This window comes from Panthera pardus, unplaced genomic scaffold, assembly GCF_024362965.1.
Source record: "Panthera pardus isolate Hobbes unplaced genomic scaffold, ASM2436296v1 HiC_scaffold_13, whole genome shotgun sequence".
NCBI lineage: Eukaryota > Metazoa > Chordata > Mammalia > Carnivora > Felidae > Panthera > Panthera pardus.
This window is the reverse complement of record NW_026526688.1, coordinates 136,687,537-136,712,659: the sequence shown is the minus strand read 5'-3', so window position 1 is coordinate 136,712,659 and position 25,123 is coordinate 136,687,537. Positions and strand designations below refer to the sequence as shown.

General features: G+C 39.2%; 1 non-coding gene and 2 pseudogenes across 1 annotated transcript; 2 read left to right on the top strand and 1 right to left on the bottom strand.

Annotated features, from left to right (window-relative positions):
• Positions 1-6,409: 6,409 nt before the first annotated feature.
• LOC128776735 (U6 spliceosomal RNA) lies at positions 6,410-6,516 on the top strand. The gene has a single exon (XR_008421913.1). It is a non-coding gene; the product is annotated as a U6 spliceosomal RNA (small nuclear RNA).
• Positions 6,517-8,006: 1,490 nt separating this feature from the next.
• LOC109275286 (vascular endothelial zinc finger 1-like) lies at positions 8,007-9,437 on the top strand (annotated as a pseudogene).
• Positions 9,438-11,566: 2,129 nt separating this feature from the next.
• Positions 11,567-11,673, bottom strand: LOC128776842 (U2 spliceosomal RNA; annotated as a pseudogene).
• Positions 11,674-25,123: the final 13,450 nt, after the last annotated feature.

The window sequence follows — 25,123 nt, the reverse complement described above, 5'->3', positions numbered from 1 at the left end:
TAATCACTAATGGCATTGGCTGCATGGAACCATAATAGAGATCATTTACCAAAAGTTTAAACACTAGATTCACACAAACAATAATATTGTTTTTAAAAGACTTTAAAAAATGATAATTGTTGCCTTTCTTCACTAATTTTTTTTGGGGGGTGCCAGATAGTAAAGATGGGCTCAAAGAATGATGTAAACATGTCACCTTGGCCTAAGAGTCAGGTGGAAAAGGGTGATACTAACCAAATCTGAGGCAATTTGAGTATTAAAATAACAATAATAATGGATTATGTCCCACTAAATAAAGTAAGAATATTTGAGTTCATACTGATGTAAATGAATGAATTAATAAATAATTAGGGTAAGTGGAAGCTCTTACTTTCAGTAAAATATCAACTAATAAATGTAGAAGAAATTATGAAATTAGAAAATCTCTTTTGGGAACTCTCCTCCTCCTCCTCCTCATCATCAATACAGGCAACAGGGGGGCCTGACTGGCTCAGTTGCTTAAGCCTCGGTCTCTTGATTTCTGCTCATGCCATGATCTCAGGGTAGTGAGATGAGGCTCCCTGTTGGGTTCTGCTCTGGGTGTGGAGCCTGTTTAAGATTCTCTCTCTCCCTCTCCCTTTGCCCCTCCCCTGCTCACATGCTCTCTCTCTCTCAAAAAAAAAAAAAAAAAAAAAAAGCAATTACTGGCAACTGATACCACCACTGGGCAATGTTTGAGTAATAGGCTATTAATGTAATCTCCAAGTATCTTTCCTAAAAGATTTTTATGAATGGCTGGAGGACATATACCTTCACAAACATCACCTTAACCAAAAAATGAAAGTTAACATCATCAATAAAGAGACAAATCAAGATCAGATGCCTCATGACATGATGCTCCGAGAAGAGAACATCCTGTCTGTGATGTTCTTGCCAAAAGTGCATAATCTGAATTTTACCATGAGGAAACATCAGACAAACTCACATTGAAGAACATTTTATAAAATCACTGACCTGTACTCTTCATAAATGTCAAAGGCATGGAACACAAAGTTTGAGAAACTGTTCTAGATTAAAGAAAACTTAAAAAACAGGACAACTAAATGCTGCAAGAAATAACCCACAATGGCAGGGACAAATTGGTTCAAACAATATTGAACTGTTGTTGAAAAATACTTTTACCTGATTTTTCTTTGCTTTTTTCCATCATTAGCATATGATAACTCAGGAAAACCTGAAAAATAGAGCAACTTTGGAACCTCCACTTTTTTTTTTTAATTTTTTTTTTTTAACATTTATTTATTTTAGACAGAGAGAGACAGAGCATGAACGGGGGAGGGTCAGAGAGAGGGAGACACAGAATCTGAAACGCTCCAGGCTCTGAGCAGTCAGCACAGAGCCCGACGCGGGGCTCGAACTCACAGACCGCGAGATCATGACCTGAGCTGAAGTCGGACGCTTAACCGACTGAGCCACCCAGGTGCCCCTGGAATCTCCACTTTAAGAACTATTTTAAAAATATATAGAAAGACCTCCTCCAGTTACCCAAATTGCAAATCTTTGAGTATGTTTAAATAATAGTTTGTAAATTTTCTGGTCATATTGAAACTTTTCTGCATATATATATGCATATATATATATATATATATATATATATATATAAACTTTTCTGTATATATATATATATAAACTTTTCTGTATATATATATATATATATATATATATATATATATACATATATACATTTGTTTTTCCAACATAAGGAATTCCTTTAATATAGTCTATTAATAATAATTTTTAAACACCCTATTCTACAGGTGAAATACTTAAGGAACTGAGGAAGAGACTTCAGAAATGTCACTGTGAATATCATTCCCCAAACTCTAAGAAAATAAAACGAGATGATCTATTATAAGAGAACAGTCTGAATTTTTCAAAAATCATAATCTTCCTTAATTTAAAGTTTTACTCCAGCATAATAATAATAATACAATCTTTACCTCAAAATACTCATAAACTGTCACCATATGAAAATTTTATAGGAAGTTCTCATGAAGCTTGGCTTGACTCCTACTATGACAGATTCCTCCTGGTACATTTCTAATATTGTCAAGTATTTTCAAAATACCATTTTCACAGTATATGTCCAACATGTATGAGATACATTTCCAAAAGGAGCATTTCTAGACATACTCCTCCCTCATGTACCATCATAAGATATAAGAAGAGACACCAATAGAAGTCAGCCTTAGAACATACTAGAAAGGAAATTTCAACCTTAAATAGGCTTCCTAAGTTCCAATGCATACTCTTGTGGAAATATGCTTTCCAGCTGTATTAGTTTTCTAGGACTACCATATCAAAACACCACAGACCTGGTGGCTTAAATAACAGAAATTTATTTCTCACAGTTCTGAAGGCTACAAGTTCAAGATCAAGGTACCAGCAAGATTTTTTTTTTTTTTTGAGACCTCTCTCCTTGGCTTGCAGATGGCTTCCTTCTCGCTGTGTATCTGTGTCTTCATGTGGTCTTTCCTCTGTGCATAAGTATCCCTGATATCTTCTTGTATATCAAAATTTCCTCTTCTTATGAAGACATCAGTTGCTTAGGTTAGGGCCCACCCTGATGACCTCATTTTAACTTAATTACCTCTTTAAAGACCCTACCTGCAAATATAGTCACAGTTTGAGGTTCTGTTGGTAAGGGCTTCAACATAAGCATTTTGGATGGACACAATTCAGTCCACACCACCAGCGTGATGTGTTTGGGATTCCAGATATTCAGTTCCACTGGAGATCTGATGCTGAGGTTCATTAAGTGGTCTCCCTAAGTAGAAGGCTTCCAAAAGTAGAAAGCTATCTCCAAACGATCAATATATCAATAAGATACCATTGGGTATTGTCAAAGATAAACAAAGCTGGACATTTGATAAAGTGGTAAAAGCAGCTTTTATTTAGTAACTACTGCCATAGGGGAAAGAAGTGAGGTCCATTCCAATTTGTGCAGAGATGATAGGGCATATTAAAGGGAGTATGAGGGATGAGAGAGGGGGGAGCAAGTATAGGCTTAAGCAGAGTCAGGGAAGTGAAAAATTACATAAAAAGGGCAAGAGAGTTGGTCGACGTAAATGTGATTAGACCATCTGTTTCTGCTAACTAGCATCTATCAAAATTAGGCTTCTACCCTCCCCCAAGAGACTGGAGGCAAAGACCCTATCCTTTCTCATTATTACATTTCAAAGGTATGGTTTTTTGGTCCTTGGGAAAGACACTCTTGGTCATAGGAAATACAAATATATCTCAAAGGGGCAGAGGAAGGATTTATGATTGTAAGCCGTTTTTAGTAAGTGCTCTAAGAAAGGAAGGTCAGGGGCCTATCATCAGATATTGACTGAAACAAATAGCAAGTTCTTTTGGCAGTCTTGAGCTCTTCCCCTCAGAAATGCAAGGTAGGGGGAGGGGCAGTCATCCCAGGGACATGGCCTTAGTCTGCTCAGAACCATGTTAAAGTTTGGTCAAGGCTCTTAGTGTATGAGTTTGGATTGGAATCATTTGTGCTGAGAGTTTTTATAGTCCTTGGTATAAACATCTTTCTCCCATCATCTATGGATCAAGATCCATGATCTGGCAATGAGCTTTAAAATCCCTAAATATCATTCTTAAATAATTGAATGACTGCAATTCTTTCCAACCACTGGACTTTCTAACCATTGGACTTTCCAACTATTGGATTAATTGACACTGGAACCTCTAGAATATTATCAGTCCCAATACATCTACATGCCTTAATTACACCCTAGGCCTCCAATAATTAACTGCTATAACTGTTATCTTCCAGGGCCCTGAAGAAACCCAGAAGACATCAAGAATATAAAAGAGATGTGAGGCTGATAATGGAAGCTATTATCTTATTATTTTCTCACAAAGTCATATAGAACCCATTATGTGATTTGTTTAACTCCATTCAGGGCATGTGTCCTCAATAATCAGACCAACTAAATCAAAGCAGCAACTGATACCTTCAAGTTACCTTAAACTGCACATTTGTCTACTTAATGAGAATCCCTGGGACATTTCTCCCTGTGTTTACCTCATCAAAATGCAGGGTGTAATTTGGGCATGATTCTGGTGAACAGGATTTACTCTCAGCTGCCAAGATTTGCCTTAGCTCCAGAAGTCACCTCATGGTCAACATCTAACCGATCTTGCAGGGGTATAAAGGCCTGGCCATTTTGGCCCAAAGAAGGTTAAGTTTGATGAGTCCTATATGCCCCAGAGCTCCCTGTGGTTTGGCCAAGGATTTGCAAGGTCTGCATGACCATTTGTTTTCACCTTCTGCTTAATCCTACTCCTATCTACCTCCCAAGTGTTCATCCCTAATAAATGCCCTATAGGCAAAATTCCATCCCAGTGTTGGCTTTCAGCAAACCCAACACACATCAGTGATCAGTTAGATTCCAAATACTCAAAAACAAACCCACCAGTTTCTTTATTTTATTAGGATGATAAATTACCAGGAATGGTCTGAGACACTGCATGTCACTGGTTTATACAAGGATTTTTTGTTTCACCTAACTGCAAGTTCTTGAACAAAAATCTGTGATACATAATTTAACCATGACCCAAATTGGATAGTTCTAGGCTGACTAAAGAATTGAATGTAAAAGTGGGTTCTAAATATTTCTTATGATATTCATGATTGCATTGATCTTTTTGTCTTTCCCCATTGTCTGATATATAGGTGTTTAAGTGTTGCTATGCAGCCATTATCTCAAGGTTAAAGCCAACTAAGAATACTGTGTCAAAAAGCAGCCCTTATGTACACCTCTGTTCCTTTGAGAGCTGACAGTAACCAAAAGGGGGTAACTAGAATTTCTGATGAAGAAAATGATGCACTTTTGGTTTAACTAGATAGAGCTGTCAACAGGAGAGCAAAGGCAGACGTGATACACTATAGCTAAGACTCTCATGGCTTTCCAGAGCAATGGTTTCAAAGTGTGGTTCCCAGAGGAAGAATATCTGGGAAGCTGTTAGACATGCAAATTCTCCAGCCTCACCTCAAACCTAAGGAATCAGTACAGCACTCAGTGTTTTAACAAGCTCTCCTAGAACCTGCTAACTTTGGAGAACCACTGTTCAAAAGAGTCTGCAAGCAACTGAAATTGTTTTCCCTGGGACCCAGTAGCATGCTCTAGGGCAGACTCCAGGATGGGCTCTCAAGGGTAACTTCCAGTCAATCAGAGACTTCAGTGAAAGAAAACAGAACCCTTATTCCTAGACTATCATTTTTCTTCCTGTTTTATCATCTTTTTTTAAGATCTTTTTTTTACCTTTGTTTGATTGTAAACAAAAGTAAATTCCTAATATGCTACTTATGTGAAAGATCTCTGAATTATTCTGTGACATGACCTAAGCAAAGCCAATTTGTAAATTAATTTTTCTGAAATTAATATTTTGAGGCTGGTAGACCTAATATTTGAGTCTGGGATTGCCAGGCTGAGGAAATAACCTACCCCAGAGTATAGCCTTCCAGTGGTGAGTCTAGTGTATTTGACACTAGACTTTTGAACAAGCATTTGAACAAGCATATTGGTTTTTTTTGACCTTCTTTCTTCTATACAACAAAGTTACTTTCAGTAATGATAACAAAATAAAATGAATAATGATAAAGTCCAGAAAAGAAATGCAAACACTGAAACTTTTCTTTTATTGAACTCTATGTATAATTATGTCAGGGAAAATGAGAAAACAAGTAAATAAATATAGAGTACAGAAAGGACAAAACTAACGGATTAATGTATATTTTATTTAAAAATGTTTGTATTTATTTTTGAGACAGAGCGAGACAGAACTTTGAGCAGGGGAGGGGCAGAGAGAGAGGGAGACACAGAATCTGAAGCAGGCTCCAGGCTCCGAGCTGTCAGCACAGAGCCTGACGTGGGGCTCGAACTCTCAACCATGAGATCATGACCTGAACCAAAGTCAGACACTCATCCGACTGAGCCACCCAGGCGCCCCGATGTATATTTTAATAATAATATTATATTGATGTATATTTTTGAAATGGGGGAATTCATCTACACATTGGTCTATACAGTAATCAACAGCAACATTACAGTTTTTCTTCTAGGGAAATAAACCCGTAATGAGGTATAGTCTCATTCTATGTTTGGAATTCCTGTGAAAACTAGTAGGTATCTTACTTGAATAAGAGAAAAAGATTTATGCCCTCTGCACTGTAACAATTTCGTGAATAATATAGCATATTGACCTAGTAGTTCAATACCAGAATATAGAAGATAACAGTATAAGAAAAGCAGTCTAGCTGCTCTATTAGAATCATGTTAGTTAGAGACTTGATGCTTCAGAGGGATGTACTTGCTTACTAAAATTGGGATCCAATAATATTCATCTCTATTAAATAGTTGTAGGGCTCACTCTGGCAGCACATATACTGAAATTGGAATGATACAGAGAAGATTAGCATGCCCTCTGCGCAAGGATAACATGCAAATTTGAGAAGCGTTCCATATTTTTGAGATCTTTATGTAAAAGAAAAACCTATAACTTATTTTTGGAAAGCTAGATGAACAATCTTTTGGAATACTTGTGTTAATTCTTTTCCTGGATAAAACACGTGCCAAGCATTTATTGATCAACTCGTTAATTAGGTTTTCTATTATTTAATTTTTTTCAGCAATTAAAATCTTTTTTCCACCTGCTGGAGAAGTGTGAAAGCTAATATTTGATCCTGGGCTTGGCGATGTGTGCAGTGAAAATTGTTGGAAAAATAATTTAGAACCCATGATAGCTGAATGGGTAAAGAGACTATTTCAGTCTTTTCTATGGAAAGGTATGAGTAGACTCACTCAGCTTCAGTCTTAAGTAGATTTTCCTGGAGAAATGGGAGTGTTAAATTCTCTTGTTTTTTTTCCTAGAGCATACTATTGAATTTATATTTTAAAACAATTTAATACCTGCTTGCTTTCCAGATAACCTGGTGGAAAGCAAAAGCCACAGCTGTTAAGATGTTTGATGGATTCTCCTAACAAGACATTCAAGGTATGACTCACTGATGCTAATTTGTTTCAGTACAATTTTTTGTGCCCTCTGGCACTGGAGATTTCACGTTGCTACATCCTACCACCCTGGGTGATGAAATAGCATTTCTGTTTTGTTTTTCGCCAACCCCAGAAAAAGGAAAGCTTGCACAGGATTAAAAAAGCCTTAAAGTTGAAAAAGATGGGGGGGGGGCGCCTGGGTGGCTCAGTCGGATAAGCATCTGATTCTACGTTTCGGCTCAGGTCACGGTCTCATGTTTCATGAGTTCAAGCCCCACGTTGGGCTCCACGCTGACAGTGCAGAGCCTGCTTGGGATCGTCTCTCTCCCTCTCTCTCTGCCCCTCCCCTGCTCACTCTCTCTGTCCCTCTCAAAAGTGAATAAATAAACTTAAAAAAAAAAGTTGAAAGAGATGGGAGATAAAATTAAAGCTTTGGTTTGATGATACTAGTCAAAAGTCTCCCCAGAAGTTCTTTTTTTTTTTTAATCACTTAACTGAAGGCAGGCGATGGTTGTTATTTTACTCTGTCTCTTCCTCAGAGAACAAGTTAGGGAAACCCAGTTCCCCTGTTAGAAGACTTCATGTAATGGGGCGCCTGGGTGGCTCAGTCGGTTGAATGTCCTACTTGGGCTCAGCTCATGATCTCACGGTTCGTGAGTTTGAGCCCCACATCGGGCTCATGCCTCTCGGCACAGAGCCCGCTTCAGATCCTTTGTCCCTCTTCCGCTCTTGCTCTCTCTCTCTCTCAAAAATAAACATTTAAAAAAATTCTATATAAAAAAAAGAAGGCTTCATGTAGAAATGTGGGGATCCTAAGAATCCTGAGAAAGTGATTCCCGTGGTGGTCGAGGCATTCTACAGCATTTCACTCGAGAAGCAGAGACCTGGTGTGACCCGTGTGTGAGAGTGAGCTTCAGCAATTCTGTAAAAATACTTTATGCTGCCACAGACATCTGAAATTGTAAAATGGCAGCCCATGAAGCCTCCCATCGCCACGAGCAGGCAGCACAGAACGGCTTGCTGCCCCTCCAGAGCCCTGCTGCAGAGCCCCCTGATCAGAAACCATTGCTTCCAATCTCCATAACTCAGAAACCTCAAGTGGCACCAGAAACATGAAAGGATGCCATCAGGATTAAAAAAGAAACACCCCAAACTTCATTCGTGTGCGCTAACTGCAGTAAAGCTTTCAGGGACAGCTATCATCTGAGGCACCACGAGTCCTGCCACACAGGGATCAAGCTGGTGTCCCGGTCAAAGAAAACTCCCACTACGGTGGTTCCCCTCATCTCCACCATCGCCGGGGACAGCAGCAGAACTTCGTTGGTCTCTACCATTGCTGGCATCCTATCAACAGTCACTGCGTCTTCCTCGGGCACCAACCCCAGCGGCAGTGCCAGGAGCACAGCTATGGCCGTGGCCCCGGCCGTCAAGAAACCCAGTAAGCCTGTCACGAACCATGCCTGCCAGATGTGTGGGAAGGCCTTCCAGGATGTGTACCACCTCAACCGGCACAGGCTCTCCCATTCGGACCAAAAGCCCTTCGAGTGTCCTGTTTGCAATCAGCGCTTCAAGAGAAAGGGCCGATGACTTCTCATGTGAGGTCTCACAAAGGAGGCAGCACCAAACCCCATACTGGCAGTGTCTGTGGGAAAGGCTTCTCGAGACGTGCCCTGTTGCCTTGGCCACCAAAGACAGACTGCGGACACGCACGGGGCGCCACGAAGGCAAGGTACGGTGTAACGTCTGTGGGAAGCTTCTGAGTGCAGCATACATCACCAGCCACTTAAAGACACACGGGCAGAGCCAAAGTATCAGCTGTAATACATGTGAAGAAGGCGTCAGTAGAACATGCATGCATGAGTGGAGACTGGCAGCCAGAAGCAGCAGCAGCGGCAACAACATGTGATAGATGACCGGGGAAGCAGGTGGGGACACTGAAACTGGGGGAAGAAGCTGTCAAAGCAAGCAAGCAAGAAGCTGCCAACCCGTGCCAGACCTCTGTGGCTGCTATGACACCTATGACTCTCACTGCTCCATTCAATGTAATGTCCTGCGTGTCACCTGGGGCGATGTCAAACCCAATCACAGCGGCAGCAGCAACGAGCATGAAGCATCCAGTAAATGTTTCAAGTGCAGTTACCATAACCAGCCCAACGAACAGAGGGCACCCTGTAACTATAACCAGCCCATTATCCATGACCTCTCCTTTAACATTCACTACCCCAGTCAACCTTCTCCTCTGTCACTGCTCCAGTGCATATAGCCCACCCTGTCACGATCATGTCTCCAGTGAACCTGCCAACACCTGTGACGTTAGCTGGCCCTCTCAATATAGCAGTGAGGCCCGTAGAGGGCATGCCTTTCTTACCCCAAGCCTTACCCACATCACCACCTTGATAGCATTATAAAATTTAAAAAAAGGGGTTAAAGTAAATATTTACCAGCAACTTACTTTTAATTTATTAAAGCAAAGAGTAAACTATGGGGACACCCGGGTGGCTCAGTCGGTTAAGCGGCTGACTTCAGCTCAGGTCACGATCTCACGGTTCCTGAGTTCAAACTCTGCGTTGGGCTCTGTGCTGACAGCTCAGAGCCTGGAGCCTGCTTTGGATTCTGTGTCTCTCGCTCTCTGCCCCTCCCCTGCTTGTGCTCTGTCTCTCTCTCTCAAAAATAAATAAACATTAAAAAATTTTAAAAAAGTAAACCATGAAATGGGGATATTTCATTACATTAGTTAATAATAGTGTAGTAGCATTTTTCTCCAATTTGGCTGGGATTATTCAAAGCAGGGTGTATATGTAATTTATCACTGGACCACTTTAGTTTAATCAGAAATTCCTTTTAGCTGACAGCATTGCTTAAACAGGATAGTAGCTGGCAAGATGAAATGCCAGAATTAAAACCAATCATAAAAAAGCAAAACCCATTTCAAAATAAAAAAACAGCATTACTGTTTCTAATCCCAAGAAATCATTTTATTCTAAACACTAGCAGAACTCTTCTCCCCATACAAGGTGGATGGCTGGATGGCTGATTTTAACCTGAAGTCCTAAATCCACAAATTTAGAATTTGTGAGAGCTACTATAGAATTGTCTGTGCTTACTGTTTTTATGGGTAAATACATGCATTGTCATAATAAAATGCTTTTCGGAGAATATGCATTTTACCTTTGAGAATATGTTAATTTCAGGCAGCATTCTTTATGGGAAAGGTGATAGCAGCTCTGATATGCAAAGCGTATAATAATTTATGATTCTACTTTCAACATATAATAGAGATCGTGACCTGATATTTGGAGATGTAAATATCACTCAGCATATTAATCCTGATAGAACATAGCATTGTAGTTGACTTAAAAAAAAACAACAACCACCAAAATATACAAATTTTGTTTTGGTAAGAAAAGGCCTCAACTGACAGTGGATAAGTCAAGTGTGTGAACAGGCAGACCCCTAACAAACAGAGGCCATGGGACTCTTATTCAGGGGCCAAGAAGTACTTTAGAACAGCCAAAATATATTGCTTTAAATTGGAAGATGCTGGAGGCACTGGGATGTGATATGCCCCTCCCCTCTCTTTCCCAATCAGAACCTGTTGATGCTATGATAGGGAAAGATGTGTTAGTTGCTCACTGCAGTTTATGTCTTATATTAAATTGTATACAGTTTGTATTCTAACCACCAGCTAGGACTAGGTAGTATGCCCCTTCAGAACAAGCAGAGTGTATCTTTTTTTTTTTAATTTCTCCTTCCATTTCTTAATCAAGTATTGTGCAGATTTGTTCAACTTTGTAAACATGGACATCACTTTTTTTTTCTTTGAAAAAACACTTGTATCAGCTTGGTGGTGTTTTCAGGGAGGCATTTATCTGTACTCCCTGTAGGAACCCAGGAATGATTCTGCACGTTAAGACATGTGCTTTTTATTTCTTAGCAGGATGTTTTATCTCTGTATGTAAAGTAGAAACCAAAAGTTAAGGAAACAGATACTCTTTACACCATTAAGCCACACATTAATGTTTTTAAAGCATTGTGTTAAAAAAAAAAGTTCCTAAAACCAAGATGCTGTGATTTTTTTTAAGTTACAATATGTTTTTGGGGTTCCCTCCCCTTTTTAATCTTGCAGTTAAAGGAAATGAAATTTAGTTGTATTAATCTTGCAGAATGTTGGCAGGACTGACTATCAAATTGGATGACTTCAGTTTATACCCCACTGTGTCAGTTCAAGCATCAAACACCTTACATCTGAGGCAGACTTCCTACATCATGGACAGATATCTGTGTGTCATTATACAAAACAGTTTGAGGGGGTTGAACTACATAGTAAAACATAAAATAGTACTTAGTGTAAAGTAACTTTATAAATTATCTTTTGTACTTTAGGACATTAAGTTGTACAACTTCTGTACATATAAAAACTTAGGAACATTCTGTTTGGCAGGAAGGCAACACATTCCTACACTTTTAATCTATATGTTTTGTTATAATGTCCATGTAAACATGCCCTCTGTTTGTGCCTTTTAATTAGTGTGTCTCAATAAACAAAATGTAGAGAAAAAATAGTTGCAACATTTTATTAAACCTGTAAGAACAGATACTACACTTGATCTAAGCCAAAAGGCCGAGAAGCAATAGTTGTGGCATTTAAAAGAGGTTGGTTAATGCAAACTCAAATCATTTCAAGGAAAACCATGCTTTTTTTTTTTTACCTCTTTATTCACATTTTTATATATCTATTTTTCCCATAAAAAGGATCATAACCAAAAAAAAAGGATCATAAAAAGAATATAGAAAGCAATGATTGCAATTATGATGAGGGCCAAATTTTGAATAAATATGCCTGAAAATAAATGAGTATCATAAAGGAAGATATAAGTTTATCTTTTTAAAAAAAGTTTATTTTGAGAGACAGAGAGGGAGAGAGACAGAAAGAGAGAGAGAGAGGGAGAGAGAATGATCAGGGGAAGGGCAAGAGAGAAGGAGAGAGAGAGAATCCCAAGCAGGCTCACTCTGTCAACGTGGAGCCCGATGTGGGGCTCAAACTCACGAACTGTAAGATCATGACCTGAGCTAAAACCAAGAGTCAGATGCTTAACTGCTTAACAGGTACCCCAAGATAATATAAATTATCTTAACAGCCTATCACCAATTATAGTTTCTTCAAAGGAAAGTGAGTATGTATGGCCATGGATATGCTCCACTCAGGTCTTCCAGGGAACCTACTGGGGGACACAGTTGGCTGAAAACCTTCACCTGCAGCTTCTATGAGAGCTGTGGCCACTCTCCCCCACCCTGGCTGCTCCCAGACAGTCAGTGCACATGATGGAGGTACTAATGAAGGCCCATCCTTATGAGAAACCACATTCCTTTAGCAGGGGACTTGCTCAAAGAGTCTCCATCAGCCTGGCGGAGATTTTTTTAGCTTGCCTTGTAGTCTGAGACTCCTCTACAACTCTCCTTCCTTCCCTTTATCCTTTTCCAGGTGTCAGACATGCATGACATTGTGAAGCCTCTCCCTCCTTACTCACCTGTCTTTCCCCTATCATTCACAGATATTTTCCCCAATATGGCTCTTGAACATCTAACCTTGTCTTTGTGTCTACTTCTCAGGATCCAAATGGACAGAGTGCTTGCCTTCTCATGTCACCCACGAAGGTCTTCCTGAGCCATAAAGATCCCATTTTCAATTTGTGGCAGTGTTTTTTATTTTATTTAAAAATGTTAATTTATTTATTTTGAGAGAGAGAGAAAGAGAGCATGCACGCACACACAAATGTGTGCAAGGGACAGGGGGCAGAAAGAGAGAGGAAAGAGAGAATCCCAAGCAGGCTCCAAGCTATCAATGCAGAGCCCAACGTGGGGCTCGATCCATGAACCACGAAATTATGACCTGAGCCAATCAAGAGTTGGACACTTAACCAACCGAGCCACCCAAGCACCCCAATCTTTTTTTTTAAATTTTTTATTTATTGATTTTGAGAGAGAGACAGCGGGAATGGAGGAGGGTCAGAGGGAGAGATAGAATCCCAAGCAGGCTCTGCACTGTCAGCACAGAGCCTGATGCGGGGCTCGAACTCACGAACTGTGAGATCATGACCTGAGCTGAGATCAAGAGTTGGTCGTTTATCCAGTCAAGTCACTGGGGTGCCCCAGGCACCCCAATCTTTTTTATTTTAAAATTCCCATCAGTGATCCAATGTAAATATTCATGTTGACAATTACAGGTCAAAACAAAGTCATTCTTTTGGTCCCAAGCTTTACTGAAGTATAATTGAAAATATAATTGTATAAATTTAAGGTATATAATGTGATTTCATGTACATGTATATTGTAAAATGATTACCACAATAAAGTTAATTAACACATCCGTAACCTCACATATTTGACTTTTTGTATGTGTGTGTGGTGAGAACATTTAAGATCTTCTCTCTTAGCAAGTCTCAAGTATTCAATACAGTATTGTTAACTATAGTCATGATGTCATACATGAGATTCCTAGAATTTATTCATCTTATAACTGTGAAAGTTTGTACCCTTTGACTGACATCACCCCATTTCCCCCACTGCCCAGGCCCAGCAACCACCATTCTATTTTCTGTTTCTATGAGCTCAACGTTTCTAGGTGCTCCAAAAAGTGAGATCAGATGGCATTTATCTTTCTCTGTCTGACTTGTTTCGCTTAGCATAATGCCCTCAAGATTAATCCATATTGCTGCAAATGGTGGAACTTCATTTGCTTTTTTATGGCTGAATAATATTCCATTCTGAATATACACTAAATTTTCTTTGTTTAAAAATTTTTAATGTTTATTTATTTTTGAGAGGTGGGGAGGGGCAGAAGAGAGAGACCCAAAGCAGGCTCCAGGCTCCGAGCTGTCAGCGCAGAGCTCGACCCGGGGCTCAAACCCATGAACTGTGAGATCATGACCTGAGCTGAAGTCAGACACTTAACGGGCTGAGCCACTCAGGCACCCCCTACACTAAATTTTCTTTAGATAAAGTCACTACATAGAATACAGTACAATATGGAAATGGAATTATAAAATATCTAAACAATGTATCAGAAAAAAGTTTTAATCACACGCAAGTATAGACTGTTATTAGCTTACAATATATTGTTGAATTTTATTGGTAGGCTCAAAGAATTTTGCCATAATTATGCTATTTTCTATGACTGTTTCCCAAATTTTCAAAATGGTCTGTGCTTACAGTGCTGGTTTGTTAGGGCCTGCCAGAACAAAATACTAGACTTGGTGGCTTAAACACAGAAATATATTTCCTCACAATTCTGGAGGCTGGAAGTCTAAGATCAAGGTGTTGGTAAGATTGGTTTCATCTGAGGCCTCTCTCCTTGGTTTGCAGATGGCCACCCTCTCCCTGTGTCTTCACCTGGTCCTTCCTCTGTGTGTGTCTGCATTTAAATTTCCTTTTCATATTAGGTTAAGGTCTATCCTGATGACCCCATTTAACCTTAATTACCTCTTTAAATTCCCTATTTCAAAATATAGTCACATTTTGAGATACTGGGGCTTAGGACTTTAACACATGAATTTGGGGGACAAAATTCAACCCATAACACTCACATGGATAGGTAAAATACACTCATCCTGTGTGTTTCTCATTTACTCTCACTATTGATACGTAATGCTTTTGTTACCAGGTGTGTGGATTTTCCACATATCAGGCAATTCTCTGAAACCAGCCAGATGTCCTACAATTTAATTCAGTTCTGATAGCATCTACCTGGAGTAATCAGTCAATTTCGGCTCTTAGCACAGTGGCAGCTACCCTGTCCCATTCCCAGCCCCATAGTAGCCAGATAGACATATGTTCCTGGAGCAGCTTACACACAGCTTGCAGGAGCTAGGAGGGAAAAAAGATATTCGATGCAAATAGTTACCAAAAGAGAGCAGGGGTGGCTGTGTAAATACCAGACAAAATAGACTTTAAATCAAAAAAGTTTACAACAGTCAAGGAAGAATCCCATATATGAATTGAAATTCAACACAGCAGGAAGATATAACAATTATAAACGTTTACATATCCAATGACAGACCAGCAAAACACAAGAAGCAAAAACGGATAGAGTTGAATTTTTTAATTCAAGAAATTAACTGCTGAAAAATCGACAGTTCTACAATAATAGCTGGAGACTTCAACACCCTCTCACAATAATGGATGAAACAGCCAGACGAAAGATAAGTGAGGTAATAGAGGATTTAAACCACACAATAAACCAAGTAGATCCAGCAGACATGTACAGAACGCTTCACCCAGTAACTACAGTGTGCACATTCTGCTCAAGTGCACACGGGACATTTTCCAGGAAAGACCATGTGTTAGGCCACACTTAAAAATCAAGAGATTTAAAAAGGTAAATACCAACGTATCTTCTCCAACCACAGTGGGATGCAGTTAGAGACATTCATAACAGAAGGAAAAGTCGAAAATTCACAAAATTATGGAAATTAAACAGCATGCTTTTATTTTTTTTTAATTTTTTTTTAACGTTTATTTATTTTTGAGACAGAGAGAGACAGAGCATGAACAGGGGAGGGGCAGAGAGAGAGGGAGACACAGAATCTGAAACAGGCTCCAGGCTCTTAGCAGTCAGCACAGAGCCTGACGCGGGGCTCGAACTCGCGGACCGCGAGATCATGACCTGAGCCGAAGTCGGCCGCGTAACCGACCAAGCCACCCAGGCGCCCCAAACAGCGTGCTTTTAAACAATCAATGAATCAGAGAAAGATATCACAAGGGAAATTAGAAAATACTTAGAGATGACAATGAAAACATGGGGCTGCCTGGATGGCTCTGTCAGTTAAGTGTCTGACTCTTGATTTTGGCTCAGGTCATGGTCTCACAGGTTCGTGGGATGAAGCCCTGTGTCAGGCTGTGTGCTGGCTGTGGGGATCCTGCTTGGGATTCTCTCTCCCTCTCTCTCTGCCCCTCCCCCCCACCAAATAAACATTAAAAAAAAAATGAGGGGCGACTGGGTGGTTCAGTCTGACTTCAGCTCAGATCATAATCTCGTGGTTTGAACCCCACATCGGGCTCTGTGCTGACAGCTCAGAGTCTGGATCCTGCTTCAGATTCTGTGTCTCCCTCTCTCTCTGCCTCTCCCCTGCTCGTGCTCTGTCTCTCTCTGTCTCTCAAAAAATAAATCAGTGTTAAAAAAAAGAAAATGAAAACATAACATAACATCGCTATGGGTCACATTGAAAATAGTGCTAAGGGGGAAATTTATAGCTATAAATACTTACATTCAAAGACAAGAAGGATCTGAAATCAACAACCTAATTCACAACTTAAAGAAGTAGAGGAAGAAGAACACACTAAACCCAAAGCTAGTAGAAAGAATGAAATAATAAAAACTAGAGCAATAAATGAAATAGAAAATAGAAAAACAATGGAGAAAAATCAATGAAAAAAGTTCTTTCTCTTCCTGGTCAAGGAGGCCCTTTTTCCCATGAGAAATTTAAAAAAAAAAAAAAATTTTTTTTTTTTTTTTTTAATTTTAGAGTGAGAGATAGCAAGAGCATGAGTGGCGGAGAGGGAGTGAGGGAGAGAGAGAGCAAATCTTAAGCAGTGTGGAGCCTGACATGGGTTCAATCCACTACCCTGGGATCATAACCCCAGGGTGAGAGTTGGACACTCCAATTAAGAGTTGAATGCTCAGGGGTGCCTGAGTGGCTCAGTAGGTTAAGCGTCTGACTTCAGCTCAGGTCATGATCACGGTTTGTGAGTTCAAGCCCTGTGTTGGGCTCCGTGCTGACAGCTTGGAGCCTGCTTCTGATTCTGTCTCTCCCTCTCTCTCTCTCTCTCTGCCCCTGCTGCACCTGTGCTCTCTCCATCTCTAATAAATAAATAAAACTTAAAAAAAAAAGAGTTGAATGCTCAAGTAAAAAAAAAAAAAAAAGTTTGACGCTCAACCAACTGAGCCACCCAGGCGCCCCTCTCACGAGAAATTTTATGACCTATTTTTTGGTAGAAAGAGTAGGTTCGAGTGCTCTTTCTGCCTCTGCTGTTTTTCAGATGTCTTCAGCTCAAAATAATCAATATGCTAAAGCAGTATATTTTGGGTTGGCATGTTCTAAAGCACTTCACCTTATTTATTTCATGCAGATTTACTAAACATTCTCCTTGGTTGCAAGCATCAAATAATACAAGTATTAAAGGGAACTTCAGAGATTATTTAGTCCCTTCTCATTTTATTGATACAGAAACTAAAAGCCCAGAGCAATTAATCAAATCATCCAAATTCATAAATAGTTATTTTCTACAAACTATTTTATATGGTTAATATTTATTTAGATTCATTCTCTTTTTAGCTTTATTGGAGTATAATTGACAGAAAGATATTGTATATATTTAAGGTATGTAACTTGACGTTTTGATATCTGTACACTTTGTGAAATGATCACCACAATCAGGCTGGTTAACATGTCCATCACCCCGCATAGTTACCTTTTTCGTGTGTGTGGTGAGAATAGTTAGGATTTACCTTCTTAGCAAATTTTGAAGTATACAATACAGCATTATTAACTATAGTCACTGTGCTGTATGTTAGATCCACAGACCTTACTCAGCTTGAATAACTATAAGTTTGTACTCTTTGATCAACATCTCCCCATCTTCTCCACTCCCTAACCCCTGTCTATCACCATTGTACTCTGTGTCTCAATGATTATGGTTATTTAGATCATGAAGTATTTGTCTTTCTATGTCTGGCTTATCTCACTTGCCATGGTGTTTTTCAGTTTCGTCCATGTTGTCACAAATGGCAGGATTTCCTCCTTTTTAAAAAGGTGAATAATATTCCTATACATTTCACATTTTCTTTATCCAATCACCCTTTGATGGATAATTAGGTTATTTCCATATCTTAACTATTAATTAATAATGCTGCAACGAACTGTAAATACTAATCTGAAGCAGAGTCGGAACCGGAACTTTGGGGTCCCGATTCCCAGTGCTATCTATACCCTTCTTACTAGACCAAAAAGAATGAAGAGGTGATTGAGAGAGAAGAGGTACCCTCACATATAAGGCCATTAGACTTTGGAAAATCCTCCGAGAATGCTAGGAAGGCTGGTAGGGCCCAGCTATTGTCATTTCTGAAAAATGCAGTTATGATAGCTGTCAGGGTTGTAAACCACTACTTTACAGAAGATTGTAAATGCTTTTATTACCAACTTTTAGAGATAAGGACATTGCTTACATCATAGGGTGGGCCCCTACTCCAGTATGACTGGTATTCTTGTAACAACACCACCATGTAAAGAGACAGAGGTGCATGCAGGGAGAACACCATGTGAACATGAGGGCAGAGATGTTGTGATGTGTCTACAAGCCAAGGAATGCCAGACTGCAGGCAAACCATAAGAAGCTAGGAGAGAGGAAAGAAGCAGATTCTTCCTCCCAGCCCTCAGAAATCCATTCCTGCCCTCCCGAGCGTGGACTTCAGCCTCCAGGACTGTGAGACAATGACTTTCTGTGAAGTCACCCAGTTTGTGGTACTTTGTTAAGGCAGCTGAAGCAAATTAATGCATTTCCTAAAATAGCAGATTGCTTTGCTGCTAAATCACTGTCTGATCCACCTAATCTTCCACTGTCCTAAGCCTTTTCCCCCCTCCCCACTAAAATCATGCTTTCTCTACTGAATTTTACTTTCTTATAGCTCTGTCTTTGTCTCTTTGGGCTGCTCCAACAAAAATATCATGAACTAGGTGGTCTATTCACAGCAAACACTTATTGTTCACAGTTCTGGAGGCTAGAAAAGTCCAAGATCATGGTGCTGGCATATTTGGTGTTTGATGAGGGTTTCTCATAGTAGCCTCAATGGCAGTTGACTTTCTGGGGTCTCTTTTACAAGGGCGCTAAGTCCAATCTTGAGGGCTTTGCCCTCCTGACTTAATTAGCATCCAAAGGCCCCACCTCTTACAACCATCACCTGGGGCTTAGGATTTTAAAATATGAATGGGGAAGGGGGAGACACAAGCATTCAGACCTTTCATTCCTTCTTTCTTTTCTACAAATCTGCATCTCGCCTGTTAGAGTTCCACTTTCTCCTTAAATCCTTCACTATTGTACAAAGTTATTTTTACTCCTATGGAATTTTTCTAACCAACATCAATTATTTTGTTAGAATGTGAGCTTCATATGAATAGAGATTTAGAGTCAAACCCACAAGTGGTGAGATCATGACCTGAGCCAAAATCAAGAGATGGCTGCTTAACCGACTGAGCCACCCAGGAGCCCCTGCTTCTTAATTTTTTTAACTTCTGGATATAGTAGGTGTTTCTTGGATTTTTTCCCCCTCAATATTATTCTAAATTCTTAGAAGACAGGAATCCTGGCCTTATACTTTCCTCATATTCATGAATTCACAACTCGTGAATATGTACTTTAAATCAGGCTAGTCAGTGCCTGCCTTAATGGAATTTATAATCTAATGTGAGACAAAAACATTAAAGACATAATCTCTTATGTGATGACATAATTACATAATGCTGATAAACACTTTGTAGGAAAGATAGAAAGCTAGAAGCAAGGATAATTAAGGTACCTAACCCCCCCCACCTAGTGTTGGGATCAGGAAATGTCTGTTTAAGGACCTAAACACCGCCAGGGAGGAAGGGGTGGAAAGGAACACCAGGTGTGGAAGACAGGACTGAAACCTGAGGAAAGCGTTACCTCAGCTGAGAGAGAAAATTAGAATACATTTTGCAATCTTATTTTGAGTCAACTGTAAATAGACTCTTTAATTATACAAACGTAAAGCAAGTGCTTACGCTTTGTTTTTAGGAGAAACCTGAAAGGAAAATAGGAATAGAGATGTTTTGGACATTAAGTCTTAATCAATGCCATGTTTGGATTGTAAATAGTTGTACATGCTTTGTTGACCTTAAAGTTAAAACCTTTATTTTACCAGCAAAAATGGGTTTATTTGGGAATAGCAGAGGATTGAAATTTGGGGCAAACAAGCTACAGCAAAAACCATAGGCAAGTCCAACAAACAAAAGAGAGAAATGTTATTTTGTGGAGAAGAAGGAGGATGTTGGGAGGGGTGGTTCTGAATGAAAGTCCATTGGAGAAAAGCAAGAGTTCAGGATGATGATGGTTTCTCATCTGGATGAGTGGCTGGGGTAAGTTGATTTCTTATGTCGGAGATGCAATGTACATCTTTTCCTGTTGGGGCCTATAACTGATGATTCGCTTCTGTTGACGGTTCCTCTGTTGGGGGTCTATAGCTAATTAATTGGCAATTCTTGAGTTAATTGATGTTGAGTGTCACAGCATGAGAGCTCCCCCTTCTGGCCTCCTGACTCTATTTTAGTGAGGTTTCCTTTTGTTAATTTTCACAGCTTGAATTATTACTACACTGGGACTCAGTTGCTTCTGTGGTGGGAAATGTTTCTTGGCTTTATTTATGCCTACGGTTCCTGCTACATACAGCAAAGGAGGCTTATCCTTGGGGAGGCAGATGTGGGATTATTTAAGAATTGCTTGTAGAGCTCCAGAACTCTTGCATTAGTGCAAAGAACCCAGGGTCCTTACCTCTACTAGAAGAGAGTAATGAGGAATAGGACTGGGCTTGGAAAACCCAACCTATGCTGGATTGTTGATATCTTATACATGGCTGTAAGACCAAATAAGCTAAAACACGCTGATGCTTGCTTTCAAAATGACTGCTCAAATAGCATAGTGGAAAATGTATTAGAAGGGGTAAAAGTGGATTCATTCTAGATTATTCTGTATTTATGAACCCTCTTACTTAATTTCTTCACATGCACTGGACAATTTTATTTTTCTTTAAACCTCTGAGATTATCACAATATCTGGCTTACAAATAGTATGTCCTCCATATTTACTTATTGAATGAATGGACTTTTTCATTAGGAGTTACTAAAAAAAGTCATTATATAGAGAATGGAGTAAGATATCCTTGGATCACCAGAATTTGGAAATAAGAACATCCATTGAGAATTAAAATAAGGTATACATTTATTATTTATACATTTATTGTTCATCACTTTTAATTTCTTTATTTCTTAAGGATTACTTATTTAAGAGGATGAATGCAACTATGCATAATGAGTCATTTGTAGCAAAAAAAAAAAAAATCAGAAAAAACTGGCAAATGTGTTGTGGAAGAGATGTGGGAAACACCCATGAAAGTGACTAGAGTACATTTCCCAGAAGAACCACCAGAATATGACTAACCCAAAAGGAACCATGACTTCACTGACGATCAAGAAACCCATTTAAAGAAGATGAGAGTCCAGGTAGAATTGGGCCATGGATGAAAGAACCCTCGACACTAACTACAACTCTCCTGCTCTCATTTCTTTTGCTTGTGAATTTTGCCTTTCATCCCTTTGACAGAGTGAAGGAGGAGGTACTATATTTTGAAGATGTTCTGGCTACTAGAAAAATATATACAGCACCATATATATGGTATTAAGCACCATGATTCATAACTCAGTCTCCTCTGAATTTGATTATTATGAATCGGCCACAAAAGCTTGACTAAACCAAGTTTTAGATCTTAAACCCAAGGGCTATTTTAGCTATCTCAAGTGGAGATGATTACTCTAAGGTAGTTGTGAGTCCCCATTTTTGATATTCTGTTTCACCCTCTCTAATCCCAGAGGAATTTTACGGGAAGAACCTGCCTCCTCAGGGTAGTTCATTCCTAGGCAATCTTGCAAAATCTCTGCTGTGGAGTCATTTGCATTTGGCTTTAGGAGTGCTGGGGAGATTGAGTCATGGTATTTTCCAGGTAGGAGTCACCAAGAAAATGCCCCCAACATACTTTTGTAAAGGCAGGTCAATAGGAGAGTTTGAGGCTGAGACTTTAGTCAACAGTGAAGAAGCTGATGTTTTCCTTAATTCATTCAACACCAACGTGTGGATGAACCATCTGTTTTTTAAGGTCTTTAGAAACAGAGCCATAGGCTGGGATTTTCGTGGTTCCAAAGAAAGAACATTTCCTACAGATTTAAGTTCATCAGATTCAAAATCATATCACCATCTTCCTGGGATGCTCAAACCAGACTATTCTCAGATCTCTAATGTGTTTGTATGCTCTAAGTTAAGAAATACTGAATTGAAAGAGTAGATGGTCACTACTTACTCACAGAAGACTTATGGATCCCCCAGACTATGTCTGTGTCCCTGTGGCTCCAGGAACCCCATTTTGAGAGGAACTGGAGGGATGATTGTCTTCACCTGACTTACTCATGGACAATGTTGGGTTAACCAGTTTTCTTTGCATTGATGTTGAGGTCCTGCCCAAAACATTGTTAGTCATTTTCTAGTGAAAGCAATACCTGATAGCTTTAAAGTAAGTAAAACAAAAAAAGTTTTCATTCGTTAAAATAACAAAAAAAAATGGTGGAAATAATTGAAGCATAGAAATCACACTGGAATGTGCTTGGCATCATTACCTCATTTTAAGCTTTGCTCAACTAAACTCTGTTTTGATGACAAGAGTGGTTTTCCTCCAACTTCAGGGAGGAGACACCAGGAGGAGACAAATAAAGAGAAATGGGTGAAGTATTATAAATAACAGGAGTGTGTTATAACAGTCATCACGATAGTTGAAGAGATTTTATTTTTAAGAGGTCAGAGTGCATTTGAAGCTACTAATTAGTCAGCAAATTATTTTCTTTTTAATTGTTGTCAGCTAGTTGCTTTCTGCTCAAAATGCAGAAGTGAACTTTAGCACTATATATTATAGGGCAGCGACAACAAGCCATTAATTAAAGGCAACTCTCGTGATTTGAAAACGTTTTTAACTTATGAACTTGCAGAATGAAAGACTCTAGGACTAATCCTGGGATAAATTTGACTGTTCTTCTTAACTACTAATCTACTTATTTTTATTCCGCCCTAGAAAAGGGAAGGTATGCATCTAAATAATATTTAAAATACCAGTTTCTATTTATTACCACTTGTCCAAATATATAATTTAGAACTGCATTTGGTCTTTGAAAATTTTTATCTGTAAGTTCTTAATTTTCCCTGAAATGTGAATATTTTAAGGACAAAAGACAGAAAATCAATCTCCATGACAAGTTTTCCAGTCATGAATGAATTTCAGTCCCTGACTACGTCATCAGAGAACGGTAAATCATGAAATCATGCCTATACTCACCAAACCACCAAGACCTATGTACATGCAACTATGTATGTGCACGTGTGTGTGCAGATATGGTATAATACTTCACCGGAGAGATGAGGATTTTACTTACTCTCAGGTAAGTTCAGATGCCTAGATGTAGTATTAGCATCTCACCAAATTGTTGCTATTATCCAGAAATTTTGAATATAAAGTCAATTTTTAAAATCTGTTAAAGAAAAATAAACAAAATCTTTTAAAGGTTTTACTGGTTATTATAATAATGTCTTGATTCTTCCAAAATTGGGGAAATATTTTGGGAATATTGGTAAAAAAATTTTTTTTGAGAGAGAGACAGAGAGAGTGTGAGAAGGAGAGGGGCAGAGAGGGAAAGAGACAGAGAATCCCAAACAGCCTCCTCAAGGTCAGTGTGCAGAGCCCAGTGTGCAGCTCAAACTCATGAAACCGTGAGATCATGACCTGAGCTGAAATCAAGAGTCAGATGCTTAGCCGAATGAACCACCCAGGTGCCCCTGGAATATTGGTAAATTATGTAAATGTGGATATTACTGGGTATAAAGTGATTACAGCTGCCTGAGGAAGAAGATCTTCCCTAAGTGACCAGTTCCTTAATGGAAACTTTTGCCAAAATGTTTATTATCCCCCAATTTTATACTCCTTTGTCATCATCTCTCCCTAAATTTCTGGGGAAAGGAAGAGAGATGATGACAAAGGAGAATAAAATTGGAAGATAATAAAAATGTTGGCCAGATTCTAGAGTGGGGTCTTCTGTCTCTTGGGGACACAGGGCACTTGACCATCAAAGTCCTTCTCTAATCTTTTTCTTTTTTAATTAAAAAAATGTATTTTTAATGTTTATTTATTTTTGAGAGAGACACAGAGCACAAGTTGGGGAGGGGCAGAGAGAGAGGGAGACACAGAATCAAAAGCAGGCTCCAGGCTCTGAACAGTCAGTGCTGAGCCCGATGTGGGGCTTGAACCCACAAACAGCAAGATCATGACCTGAGCCGAAGTCAACACTTAACCAGCTGAGCCACCCAGGTGACCCCCTCCTTCTCTAATCTTGAACAAAGATCTCTAATCTTTGAACAACAACAACAGCAATAACAACAAAAATTTAAAAGAGGGAAGGAAATAACAAAAGAAGGAAAGAAAAAGAAAATAAAAAGAAAGTTATTTCTTCATGATATCCAGCTCTTAGGAGTACTGAAACTCTAAAGCTTTGCTAGCAATGGGGTAATAAAATTCCCTGTGGAAGAAATTCTGACTAACGGGGCTAACTGAGGTTTATCTACTTTCAAATTCAAATACCTACTGGAAGAGGCTGGGTAGGTAATGAAAATGAAGAAATAGGCTGAGGTTAAGAAAAATTTTGCTAACTCCCTAGGTACAAAGTACAAGTCATTGTTCTACTATAAGAAACACATCAATGGCATTCTATGACAAAAGATCATGAGAGGGATGTAGATGGAGAGGTTCTGCCTATAGGAAGCATGCTCATTGTTGCCTGATTATAAGAGTCTAGAAATTTTAATATTAGTGTGAATATTTTAATACGTGGATTATCAATTCAAATTTTCTAAAAAAGCATTGAATGGGTCTTATAAAGGCGCTGTAATTTCTGATGGCTAATTTACATAAAATCAATGAATAAATGGCTTGGGAAAAGGGGAGCTTGGACTTTTTAGGCAGAGACTTCCCTTCTCCCTATGTACATTCTCCTTGAAGCTACATTCTTGCCCTTTTGGGACATTCTGTTCAATTCAGCAAACGTGCATTAAGTATATCACTATATCATAACAGTTTTCCATGGCATGAAAAATTTTAACTGCTAGTTGTTGCTCCTACATTTGGAGACTAAACATAGTAGGTTCAGCTATCAGGTCCTATGATAGTGGTTCCCAATCAGATTGTAGATTATAATCTGTGGGGTCAC